This window comes from Rattus norvegicus, chromosome 8 (genome assembly GCF_036323735.1).
Source record: "Rattus norvegicus strain BN/NHsdMcwi chromosome 8, GRCr8, whole genome shotgun sequence".
NCBI lineage: Eukaryota > Metazoa > Chordata > Mammalia > Rodentia > Muridae > Rattus > Rattus norvegicus.
In genome coordinates, this window is record NC_086026.1 from 79103652 (window position 1) to 79117470 (window position 13819).

Here is a 13819-nt window from a genome sequence, read left to right on the forward strand (position 1 = left end):
ACCTAGGCAATTGGCAAAGTCCAGGTTCAGTGAGAGATTGTGTCTCCAAAAATAAAGTGGTGAGCAATTGAGGAAGACACCTATATAAATCTCTGGCTTACACACACACACTCACACACACACTCCCACACACTCACACACTCACACACAGACACACACACATATACACTCACACATACACACACATGCACACACACACGCACACACACGATCTCACAGATGCACAAGATCTCACAGATACCTAGACACACACACTCATACATACACTCACACACATATATACACTATCACACAGACACACACACTCACACACAGATACAAAGACTCACACACATACACTCACACATACACACATAAACTATCACACACACACACACAGATACAAAGACTCACACACATACACTCACACATACACACATAAACTATCACACACACACACACGATCTCACACACACACATGATCACACAGATACATAGACACACATACTCACACAAACACGCACATACCTACACGATCACACAGACACACACACTCACACACAGATACACACACATGATCACATAGACTCACACACGGATACACACACATACACTCACACACATACACACATACGCTATTACACACACACTCACACAGACACACACACAGCTACACAGACACACACACACACACACACACACATATACTCTCAGACACACTCAAACACATTCACACATGTAGTACATGTGCCCTATGCCCCCTACACACAAATGACCTGGATGGATAAATTATTTTCAGTAATAAGTTTAGAGAGAGTGAGGTAGAATGAATGAGCTAAGAAGTAGTAGTGTTAAATATTGGAGAGAGAGGGTGGAGAGGGAGAGAGAGAATGCACGCGAACAAGGTTGGGGGTTGGGGCTGATGTTTCTTACAACAAAAGCTGCAGAGCAGCACTGGTTCCTCAGATCCGGGATGTCCCAGTCCTAATGGCTTTACATAATTGCTAGAGAGCAGCCAGGTAAAGTCAGATAAATTTTGTATTTAGCATATGTGGAAATATTATGAATAGTTGGCTCTTGGTTCACTTTGATGCCCTTTGACAATCCGATAATTTTTGCGAAGACGGTACTTAAAATGCCGTTTCATGCAAAGTTCAGATTTCTCCCCTTGCTGAAGAGATACGCGGCATCATTAATTTGCAGGCCTGTATATTAATTTTGCTGAGAGCACCGTTTATTTCTCTTCCCTCCACTTTGTTTAACGCCGGTTGTTGACAACTCTCAGGCATGTCAAACTCTCATCGCTAATAATTGCTTAAGGACCCCTAACTTCTACAAATGTTGGTTCCATCTCCAAGCCCCATGCTAACCTTCAAAGAAAGAAAAAAAACGAGAAGGGTCGGAAGAAGAAGAAAAAAAAAGAACTTCTTCTGATGAATTTTTGATTTTCCTTCTTAACAAAGAAATGTCGGAGATTCAAAGCAATAGCTTAAAGTAATATTATAAAGTAGAATACGGAGTGCAGGGCTCCCAATGACTCTCTGCTTTTAATGTGGGGTTGAAAAATTGTCAGTGCCTTTTTTGATTAGATAGGACTTTTTTTTTTTTTTTTTGTTCTTGATCTGAGAATTGAAGGGGAAAACATGTTCCTCGCATTTGAATACGGCAGGAGCAGAGATGGAGGGTGCTGTGGCTGAGGTAACAGCAACTAGGCCTTAAGGCAGCCCCCGTGTCTTCAGGTCAATATCACCCCTCCTTAGATGCTGCAGCACCAGTCTTCCCGCAGCGACTTTATTAGGCCTAATTAGGTGGGCTGTCACTTTTATTGGTGATGGGAAAGGAAGATAAGTAGATCGCTTGTGTCATCTATCTCTATCCGGACGCGTCTAAAAAGTCTAAAGTGATCGCTGTAGGCCACAGAAATGGAGCCACAGCAGCAAAGGAAGCTGACAAGGAAAAATAAAAAATAAAACAACACAAAACACTCAGAACTGTAAAAAAAGGGGGGGGGGACCTCCAGAAATGCCTTACCTTTGGCACCGCTGTGTATAATTTCAAACCCGCAGAGGAGAGAGTGGGAAACGTGGTAGTGGCCCTTTTGTTCTGAGGGAGAAGATTTTCTGATAGATTTTTGTTTAGTGATGGCTGAGTGGGGTTTGGTAAAGCAATGCTTTTTTTACCCAGGAGTCCAGGAACGGAGGAGTCTCAAGAGAAAGTTGGTCCAAGTTGTAACAAGAACTCGGCTTGGGGGGTTGGGGGAAGTGGCTGAACAGTGCAGAGTGAAGAGGCGGGGTGGGGGCAGGGAGAGGGTCCAGTGGGTAAAGTGCTGGCATTGTGAGCATGGGGGCTCTCTGAGTTGGATCCCCCAGCACCCATGTGAAAGGCAGGCATGGCGGCCTATGGTCACACCCCCAGTGCTGGGAGCCGGCAGAGAAAAGGAGGATCATGAGAGGCTCGCTGGTCACCTAGTCTAGTCAAAACTAAGAGCTTCAGTGAGAGGCCCTGCCTCAAAAAATAAGGTAGGGCAGTAGACGAAGACAGGGGGTGTTGGCTCCTGGTCACCACAGCTGCATGCACAGGAAGTCAACTCATACCCTTAGGTGTGTGTGTGTGTGTGTGTGTGTGTGTGTGTGTGTGTGTGTGTGTGTGTGTTTTGCTTGTATGTGCACCATGTGCATGCACTGCCCACAGAAGTCAGGCTGCAACCGGAGTTGTAGATGGTTATGAGCTACCATTCCGGTGCTGGGAACTGAACCTGAGGCCTGTGAAAAAGCAGCAAGTGCTCTTAACTGCCGAGCCATCTCTCTTGCTCCACTGAAAATTTTAATAATCAGGTTCTTCATAAGAACAGGGATCTTCTCCCTTTTGAGTAAATTCCAGTGAAAATGTTCCCAGTAGGGGGAAATATTTCATAGTATGTGGGGATGTTGTCTTCAACTATGATACTCAGTTTCCAGAAGCTTGGGGCTGGGTGTGGCTCAATGTGTTGCACTTGCCTGGCATGCATGAGGCTTCAGGTTCGATCTCTTGACGTGTGTGTGTGTGTGTGTGTGTGTGTGTGTGTGTGTGTGTGTTTCACGTGTGCATCTTGTGAGGAAGCAAACAATAAAGAAGAACAATAGCAGTCGCCTCCTGTTTTGTCTAAAAACTCTCCACATGTGTGTCACTTAAGCAAATGGTGTCACCTGATCCCTCTGCGTGGCTGTGAGTCCTTAATGACACATTGTTAACCGTGATGTTTGAATGAAGTCCCTTGGCTCATCACATTGCCTCAATAAGTCATAAGTTATATGTGTGAGCCTTCTTCATTTGTTCCCTGCAACCATATCATGCCCTGCGCCCTGTTCAATAGGTACCCGGGGCCTAGTGAGTAGTGGTTTCTTTTTTTGCTTAAATGTGTGATTTCTAAATGGGGTTTCTGGTGTTATGTAAGAAGATATTGGTCTCAACATGAAGTAGTTTAAATAATCCTTATATGTAAGCTTGAAGGAGGGAAAGTTGGAGAAATGGCTGAGCATTTAACAGGGCTTGTTTCTTGGTCCTGTGGGAGTTTAGCTCCCACAGCCATGCAGGAAGCCAAGCATCCTTCAAATGTCGGTAACCCCAGCTCCAAGAAGGGTAGAGATAAGGGGACTGCTATTGCTTTCTGGTTTCCAGTGTGACTGAGAAAACAGGAGCTTTAGGTTCTAAGAGAGAGACCATGGGAGTTCTCCTCTGGCCCCTGAACATGTGCACAGACACATGCATACATGCTCTCACACACGTGCAGACATGCTCTCACATACATGTATGTATGCGCTCTCACACATACGTAGACATGCTCTCGCACTCATGCAGACATGCTCTCACACACATAATAACAAGTCTTTAAAACACCAGGTCAGGATATCATAGCAAGACCTGATGAACAGGATTGTGAAGAAGCTTCTGCACGGCACAGGTAACAATCACCAGGGTGACTCTAGCTGCCTAATTCCAGGGCGTCTCCCCGAAGGGAGCTAAGTCAGCACACCTGAGGCATAGCTCATCTTTGCTTACTGAGGCTTGTTCATGGCAGCCAGGTTCTGCCAGTGGATGAATGGAAAAGAAAATGATTTATGTACACAGTGGGAGTGTTGCTTGGTGTCTTAGTCGCTGACCTATTGCTGTGAATGGACCCCATGACCATAGCAACTCCCATAAAAGAAAGCACCTAGTTGGAGGTTTGCTTACTGTTTCAAGGGTTTAGTCACTGTCCCAGCAGGGAGCATGGCAAGGTGCATGGTGCTGGAGCAGGAGCTGAGAGCTGCATCCTTATCCACAGACCTGGCCTGGGCTTTTGAAGCCTCAAAGCCCATTCCTAGTGATAAACTTCCTCCAACAAGGCCACACCTTCCAGTCTTTCTAATCCTCTCAAAGAGTGCCACTCCCTGGTGGCTAAGCATTCAAATATGAGCCGGTTCCTGTTCCGACCACCATACTTGGCCCCTGAGGACAAAGCCAGGTCCTTTGCGGTTGAACGGATGGAACTGGAGATCATTGTATTAAGTGAGATAGGCCAAAGTTGAAAATACAGGGGCTTGTATGTTATCTCTTGTATGTGAAATCTAGAGGAAAAAAACGTGAAGCCATTGTGAGAGCAGAAGTGTGGAGCTATCAGAGGAAAACAATGAAACTGGGACGTGAGGAAAGAAAGGTGAAAGGACCTTTGGGCAAAAGTGACCCGAGTACATTGTACGTGAGTGAGGCCATCACAACCAAACATTACTTTGTACAATTATATTCACTTATTTAAAAAACAAACAAAACAAAGAACTGAAAACAAGAGATCAAAAGCACGTTCCAGAAACTTCACAGAGACAGGCTTCCAAAGAGCCCAAAGATGGGAACAGCTCAAAAGTCCACTAAGTAGGACATAGCCTATCCCTCACTGAGCAGCGAGAGGAGTCGGATACCAACCCGGGCTGCACCGTGGGTGAACTTAGAGAACATGTTAAGTGAGAGAAGCCAGGCATAGGCCCCTAGATTGTGTGTGAGTCTATTGGTTCAAAACTCCTAAGACAGGCATGCACTTAGGGTTAGGGAGTTTCTGCGGCTGAGGGGCATTGAAAGGATGAGGAGTGACCGGGAAAGGGGATGGGTTCCCTGGGCAGAAGATGAAAATGTTCCAGGTTCGATGGTGTGGCTATTTCTACAGCTCTGTGCATATGTTCCTTGGTTCTTTTTCCTATAGCTATCTAGTCTCTGAGTCTTGCTGGCTTCTTCTCTTACAAGGCTCTTGAGTCTCTTACAAGCTACACTGGTTCAGTCCTCTTAACAGGCTCTTCAGATGACCTGGCCTTACCGCCCTAGCTTTCACATTGCCCTCTACTATTTTTCATCAGGGGTGATTTCTTGACAGGTCATGATCCTACATCACTAGCCGCTATGGGTCTCTTGGTGTCCAGGACCAAGGCCAGCCTCCTTTCCCAGCTGCTGTCAGCTCTTCTCTGTCCAGATCCCAACCTCCATGCTCACCCAATGCTCCATTTCTGCCTTTTCCAGTGCCTGACTTCCTTGTTGGCACTGTCTTCCCATGTTACGGCTTTGCAGATGCCACTCCTTTTCTTTGTCCGCTGGCAAGCTCAAAGTGCCCCTCTTGTGGCTTGGTTGGTGCTGCTTGGATGGACCTCCCCTGGTGGGGTTGTGGTAAAGAAAGACAACAGGTTGCAGACATTGGGGGTGGGTTGCCTATGTGTGGTCCTCCAGGACTATAGTAGACAGTCTCTGCAGCTGCGGGATGAGACTGAAGGGACAGATGATTCTGGTGACAGTAATCACAGGCAGGAAGGATACTATCTTAGCCACTGTTCTATACTGTGAAGAGACACCATGAACATGGCAACTCATAAAAAGAAAGCATTCAGTTGTGGCTGGCTTGCAGTTTCAAAAGGTTAGTCCATTATCATCATGGTGGGGAGCATGGCAGCACACAGGCAGACAATGGTGCTGGAGAAGTAGCTGAGAGTTCTATATCTGGATCCACAGGCATCAGGAAGAGAGAGCTGCTGGGCCTGGCTTGGGCTTTTGAAGCCTCAAAGCCCATGCCCACTAACAGAGTTCCTTTAACAAGGCCACACTTGCTAATCCTTCTCAAGTAGTGCCATTCTTTGATGACTAGGCATTCAAATATGTAAACTGTGGAGGCCATCCCTATGTAAACTACCACAAATACTTTTTCCTAAATAAAACGCCTAGAGCTTGGATGAGGACACAAAACCAGAGACAAAAGGAAACTGAGGAAGAGACTCACTGGAGAGACCTGGAATTCTCCCAAATGTCTGTGTGAGCATCATTTTATATGTTGCCATCACAAAATACCTGACAAGAATGACTGAAGTAAGCAAGGGCTTGAGGGTCCACCATGGCAGCAGGGGCTTGAGACGATTGATCATACAGGGTTCGCAATAAAGAAGGAAAGAAAAATGAGGGCCTTTATGCAACTCTCTTTCTTTTCTTTATTCAGTCCTGGATCCCACAGTGACAGCCTTCTCAACTCAGCAGACCCATTTTAAAAATCTCACTCACAGATATGTCCAAAGGCCTGTTTCCATGGTGATTTTGAACCCTGACATGTTGACAGTGATAACCATCACACCCTGCTCATCCTGCCACACCTGGCCAGCTAGCAGCAGCAGCAGCAGCAGCTTGCATAGTTCAGGCTTTGGAACCCGAACTTCTTCTCCAGCCTTGTGGCTGCTTTTCCTGACTGCCAAACACCTCAGCAAATGCTTGAGCATGTGTAGTCTTCTATCTGCCCCGTTTTTCTCCTCTACTTCTTTAGTCTCCCTCCACACCCCATAATTAGTAATAATTATGATGACAGTTTTAAAGCTTGCAGAGCCCTTTTATGGGTAACCCATCATTTCTTCTCCATAACAACCATATGAAACGTATTGCTGTGTTATTCCAGTGTTTATCAGACAAGGTGGCGCACACCTGGAATGCCAGCTCCTGGAAGGTTCAAGGAGTGTGAGTTGGAAGCTAGCCTGGGCTACACAGTAAGACCTTGCCTCCGAAATGAAATAGTAATAGTAATAGTAATGATGCCACCATTTTAGAGATGAATAAACTGGGGTCCGCAGAAATTAAATGACTAAATCACATCATTGGTGGGCATGTACTCGAAACTTGTTTACTTAATTAATAAAAACAAGTAAACAAGTTGGGGCTTGGGACGAAACCTAGGAACTTGTACATTCTAGGTATCTTTTCTTCAGGAGCTTTAATTCCATGTTTCAGTGTTTTGTCTGCTTTTGTAAAATAGTATGCCACTGATATTTAATTTGGAGCTATGTTTAAACCTGTAACATCTGCTCTGACACTTAAAGAATTTTAATAGAAATAAAGTAATTAATAGTGAAGTTAATATGTCCTGAAGAGCAAATCCAAGGCTTCATGTGTGCCCAGCAAGTGCACTGACATTTGAACTGCACCCCAAGTCCCCAAGATTTAACTTTATAAATGTTTTTGGAGGGTTCATAACACACAGGCATGGTGGCTTGTGCCTAATCACAGCATTTGGGAGGCAGAGGCAGGTAGATCTCTGAGAGTTTGAGGGGGCCACGGCTGCACAGTGAGGCCTCTCTCCAAACAAACAAACAAACAAACAAACAAACAAACAAACAAACAAACAAGTGAAAGAACAAACTCTCTTGGAACACCTAACCCTGGCTACTCTAGAGAGAAAGTCCTTTAGTATGCTGTCATGGTCTCTGTCCTTCAACTCGCCACTTTTTCTTCCTTTCCTGTTTGCTATGTCAGGGTATGTATTTATTTCCCAAGAGCAAGTTTGTAATCTCTAGGGCAAGGCTTGCCCTGTGTGTGCCTGGCACAGAACAAATGCCTGATTAGACTTCCTCCAGAGTGAGATACTTGTTCTCATTGTTTCATTCCTTAAATATGTATGTGCATACATTAACGTTCTGTATGTGAGTAGTTTCCCTACACGGATCCTACGTATGCTATGCCTGAAGATGCTAGAATAGGGCATCAGATCCCCTGTAACTAGAGTTACAGAGACAGGCACTGCTGGGTCCATGCTGGGAACCACACCGAGGTCCTCCTGCTAGAGCAGCCAGTGCTCTTAACTGCTGAGCATCTCCCCAGCCCTGCTTCATTCTTTATACACATGAACTTATTCTGTTTCTGCTAAGAACCAACTCTCTTGGAGCATCTAGCCCTGGCTTATGAGGGGTGGCTGTTAATAATTCCGATGTTTTTGCTTGGAAAACAGAGACTGGGAGAGCTGAATGTGAGAAACAAAGACTGCTGTGTCGTCATAAGAGCACGGGGTGCTTGGAGTAGCACAATCAAGGTGGCCGGCTGCATTTTATAAGCTGGCAAAGTGGGAATCAGCAGAGGGCAGTGTCTACAGGCCCAAGGCGAGCCTTTCCTTGTGCTCCCCATTTGCTGAGAGGTCAGGAGAGCATACTCTTCCAGGCCCTCTTGGTCTTGTCTTTCCCTCTGCTTCTTACTCTGTCTCCACCAAAACCGGTCCACCCAAACCATGTTCCCTCTGAATGGAATGCCTGTACCACATCCTCCACCCCTGAGACTCATCAATCACTGTGAAAGACAAGTCAAGATGAATGTAAGACCAGAGGCAATGGGTGACTCCAGGCAACTGTGTCTTTTGGACACGCTGGGAGAACTACACATATAAACTCCCAGCCCGGAGATGGGGGTTGGTTACCAAGTCCCTCCCCTAGCCATAGAGCCTTGGCCAATTGTAAGCTGCTAGGAAAGGGAGAAGCAGTTTTCTCTGAGTGTAGCCCCATACTCCAGGGAAAGACCGCACATCTGAGAATATCCGAGAAGCACAAATTCATCCTGATGGAAACAGAACACCGAGTTGGGTGGGTAGAGAAGTAGGGAAGCCTGGGAAGAATTGGGGGAGGAGGAAGAATATGATCAAAACATGTATGAAATTATCAAATAACGAATAAAACTAAATCACACAGTGGCTGACACACCCCGGCATCTCAGCACTAGGGAAGCCGATGCAGGAGGAACACAGATTAAAGTGCACCCTGGGTATTGACTGACAGATCCTGTCCTCCCAGCAGAAGTTTTAAATTCAGCTATAACAACAAGTACATTATCTGGAAATGATGTTTCCCCAAAAACTGAATATGCCAGTTGTGGTGGCACATACCTTTAGTCCCAACACTTGGGAGGCAGATGCAGGGTGAGCTATGTGAGTTTGAGGCCAGCACGGTCTACAAAGTGAGTTGCAGGACAGCCAGGGCTATATAGATAGATCCTGTCTTGAAAGAACTAACTAACTAACTAACTAACTAACTAACTAACTAACTATTTTAAAACATTTAAAAGGCTGAGAGTGGCAGGAGCCCCTGTACCCTCAGCCCTCCCCCTCTGTGAAACCAGTGACAACAGGAGCTTGGCAGGGTCACTTCAATGGAACTCTAGCCAGAAGCCTTTGCCACTGGAAAGAACTCTCTAGGACTTTGGTTAATGAAGTCACTGCTCCGGTTGTCAGTTGCAGACAAGTCACCGAGTGTGAGCCAGGGGCCCTCTATGTGTCTTGCTCTGCGGTGGCTCTCCAAGAGACTTCCAGCCCTGTCTTGAGCCTAGACTCGTCAATTAGCTGTGGAACGTGTCTCTAATTATTCGTTAGCCTTGGGGCTTACTCACTCATTTCATCTTTATCTTCTCAAAAGGGAGAAAAAGTCCCTTTTGACCTTTTGATGAACTAATCTGAATTCTCCACATATTTTTCTTGCGCTGTAAGAAGCCGGCCTGCCCCACTCTCTGTTCTTGCTCCTCAGCCTCATTCTTTCATTTGATTTGCTTATTTTAAAAATTTTACTTTTATCTGTGTGGGGTTTTATTTATTTATTTATTTATTTATTTATTTATTTATTTGCATATGTGTGGGCGAACGTGTTTGTGGGCGCACATGATGTGCCTGTATGTGGAATGTCTTCCTCAGTCTCTCTCCTCAATACTCAGAGGCTGGGTTTCCTATTTGCCTCCAGCCAGCCATCTTGCTTTTGGATTTCTTAACTCTGCCTCCCTCTCACCAAAATTACAGGGCAGGCGGGTCTTGGTGCTCACTCAACATTTACATGAACACTGGAGATCTGAACCCTGGTTCTCAAGCTCCGCCTGCCAAGTCCCTTCCTGGCTTAGCCATCGCCTCAGCTGCACTCTTACTCCTCCCACACGAAAAACACTGACTACACTGGCGGGTATTGGGTATCAGGTCTGAGGACCAGGCTGTAAGATGCTGGACAGTGGGACTTTTCCAGCTTCTTGAATGATGGGGCTCCAGTCTCGGATCTGCTAGGGTTTGAATCTCAGCCCTGTCGATTCATTACTGCATAGTCACAGGCTTCAGTCTCCACATCTGTATGGGAGTGACAGTCACACCTACATCATGGGGGTCTCATGAAATGTGAATGAGCTAATGCACATAGAAATTTCAAAATTATGCCTGTATCATTAATACTCCAAGAAGCTGTTTAAATGACACTGCTATAGAAGTTCTACGTCTCAACAATGTGCCCAGGAAGGAGGGGGAACGGAGGAAGGGAGGATGAGAGGCGCAAGTGGGGTGGAGCAGGACACCCTCAAAGGCTACCCCCTCCAACATGTGTTGTCCACTAATGTTCCCGTCCTAAGTTTACATAGCTTTCCCAGTCAGTGACACTACCTGGGATGAAATGTTCACACACATGATCCTGTGGGGGACCATCATCATTCAAAGCACCACAGCTAGCTTCCATGTGTTTGTCCACACACAAAAATCACCCCAGGAAGGACCAAAGACTTCACTGTAAGTGGTCAGAGTCCTCAAGGAACTCAACATCCTCTGAGGAAGAGCTTCTAGAGTTTGGCTTTGGCAATGATTTCTGAGATCTGAGTACAAGAAAGGTGGACCATACAACCCAAGCTAGAGAAGTGGGACCACCTCAAAGGGCAGCGCTCTTGTCCAGCAAAGGAAACACTTGGAGGAGCCAAAAGGCAGATTAGCCTGGGAGAAAGCATTGGCCAACAATTTACCTCACAGGAGACCAACATGTAAAATATCTAAGATTTTCCTGTAAAACGTTTTAAACATGATTTTTTTTTTTTGAGCAAAGATACTGGAGTGATATGCAGTTTAAAACACTTACTGTTCTTACAGAAGACCCACACGCTTGGTTCCCAGCACCCACATGGAGAGTCAAAGCCATCTGTAACTCCAGTTCTAGAGAAATCAGTGCCCTCTTGTGGCCTCTGAGGGTTCCTGCGTGCATGTGGCGCACATACATTCGTACAGGCACACATGCATATAAAAATAATAAATATATCTTTCAAAACCTGCCAAGAGACTTGAACAGACATTTCTCAGCGACAACATTCAAGTGATCACTAGGGTCGATGGCAAGTTGTCTCACTAATCACCAGGGCTGTGGAGACCAAGCCACAGCAAGCTATTACCTCACGGCCACTGGTGTCTGTCTGGCCCCTAAAGGGCAGACGAGGATAAGAACTGAGGAAAAGACAGAAATGTTGGAAGCTGTGTACCATGTTGGCAGGAACGTAAATTAGTGTAGGCTTTATTAAAAAACATGATGGGGTTTCTTCAAAGAATTAAAAGCAGGGACTGGAGAGATTCTTCGGTGGGTAAGAGCCTGTGCTGTTCTGGCAGAAGACATGAGGAGTTTGGATCCCAGCACCAGGTAGTGCGCGTACATCCACAGACGTGCGTACACATCATTTAAGAAAATAACGTTTTTTAAAAATTAAAAACAGAAACTACACGGCTTGGAGTTCCTACTCGAAGGCTGAAGGCGGGTGTTGTGGTGATTTCTTGCCCCAGTGAGCCCGTAGGAAAACCACACACCTCAGTTACTGTATTTATAAGCCTAGGCTGGGCAGGTCTAACACTATCCTAATCCATTCCTGAGCTATGAGACCACTCTCCTCTAGCAGCTTCTCCAGCCCACGTGGTTCTACTTCATCTCCCTTCCGCCTCCTCCTCCTCTGTCCTCCTCTCTTTCCTCTTCCCGAGACCTCTAGTCCCACCCCCTCCCCCCCTGCCCAATCATCGGCTCTCACCTTTATTTGACCAGTCAGAATGGAGAGAAGGTTCAGCTTGATCACCTGAGTACTACTGAGATGTACTCCTTGGGGGGCAGCCCCTCTTGAGGAAGCAGAACTAACTTCAAAATACAAACAGCACCAGGGCAACCCACAACGGGCGGTGCTTGGTTTCCTGCAGTTTCTTTGTGAAAGGCAGCCCTGCCCCCAACAAGAAAAAGCAAGACTTTCTACTCTTGTCAAAAGAGAAAAAACAAAAAACAAAACAAAACAAAAACAAAACAAAACAAAAAAAACAACAACAACAACACGTAGGTCTTGTGAAGGGACGGTAGCAAGGGTGGGAAGCCTACTCAGGAGTCTATGAACGGATACTGGCGAGGTGGCTCAGTAGGTAAGGGCACTTGCTGGAAGCCTGGAGACGTGAATTCCGGTCCCTGGGACCCACACTGTAGGAGGAGAGAGCCAATTCCCTTCTGTTGTTCTCTGACATGCGTACACTCGAGGAACGTGTGCATGTTGCATCCCATGAATAAATAAAAAGGATATTTAAAAATTTTAATTAAAAATTATTTTTAAACTGTATGCTTAATGAGACCGTGGGAATATTTGTATTAACCTGGAATTATAGTTATAGCCAAACATTTCTTCCTAATGGCTAATCAGACCAGGAGAACTCATTATGATAGCCTTTGTTGTTCAGAAAACGATCTAATTGTATTAGTGATTCCCTCGATCTCCATGCAGTACCATTAGCATTAGCATCTTTTCTTTTGTTCCTTAAATTAAAAAATAAAAAATCCACTAAAGCCTAAAATGCTCCGCTATTACTGTTCTGAGTCAGTGAGGTCCAGTTAGGGAGGGTGATTGTTACAATGTATTTATCTTCAACTACACAGAGGACGGCTCCAAACACTGCTCTGAGAAAATAAACACAGACAGAAGGGAACCCAGCAATTCCAGAAGAGTTACTGTTTATTTGAGAAAAAGTTCATAGATTTCCAAATTGGCCTCCGAACTAGCTTTGTAGCTCAGGATGACCTTGAACTTCTGAGCTTCCTGCTTCCACCACCTTGGTGCTGAGATTACAGGTATGGGTCACCATGTCCAGTTTGTGTGATGTGGGGAGAGCCCACTCAGGCTCTCCGACATGCCGGAAAGCATCCTAGCAGCTACACCGCTACCCCAGCCCACAGAGTCTTCCTGCATCTGCAGAACTCGGCACCCCCCCTCACTTCTACATGTGCTGAAGGCACAGCGGAGAGAAGGGCTTTTGCTCCTCGATTTTTTAAAAACCCTGCCACAAAACTGGATTGTGTTGAAACCAGGTTTGACTATTAAGCCAGCTGGCTGACGGTTCTTGCGCATTTTCCTCAGGCCTCCCTGCAGAGGGTGGCACTCAGGCTCCACTGTAGGTGACACAACCTGTTTGGGAAGTACATTTTAAAGGGAGATTCTGTATTTTAATGGTCAGTTAGTAGCTGGCTACCAACTGTCTCAGCTCTCTGCCTGGGGACAGGAATGCCAGCCTTATTAAATATTGAGGAGTTGTTCATTACTGTGGGGATCTATGACAACAACCTATCTGCATACTAGGAAAACAGTAGGCTTCTATTCTGTACAATAGTGACTCCAGTTCCCCAGGACTAATGTTTGCCTGGCTAAAGATGCATACAAATACAGGCTTTGTCTTAGAGATCTCTTTTGTCACATTTCGTATATATTTTTTCTACCCTGAAAATTAAAACTTCAGAAGTCTAACTCACATATG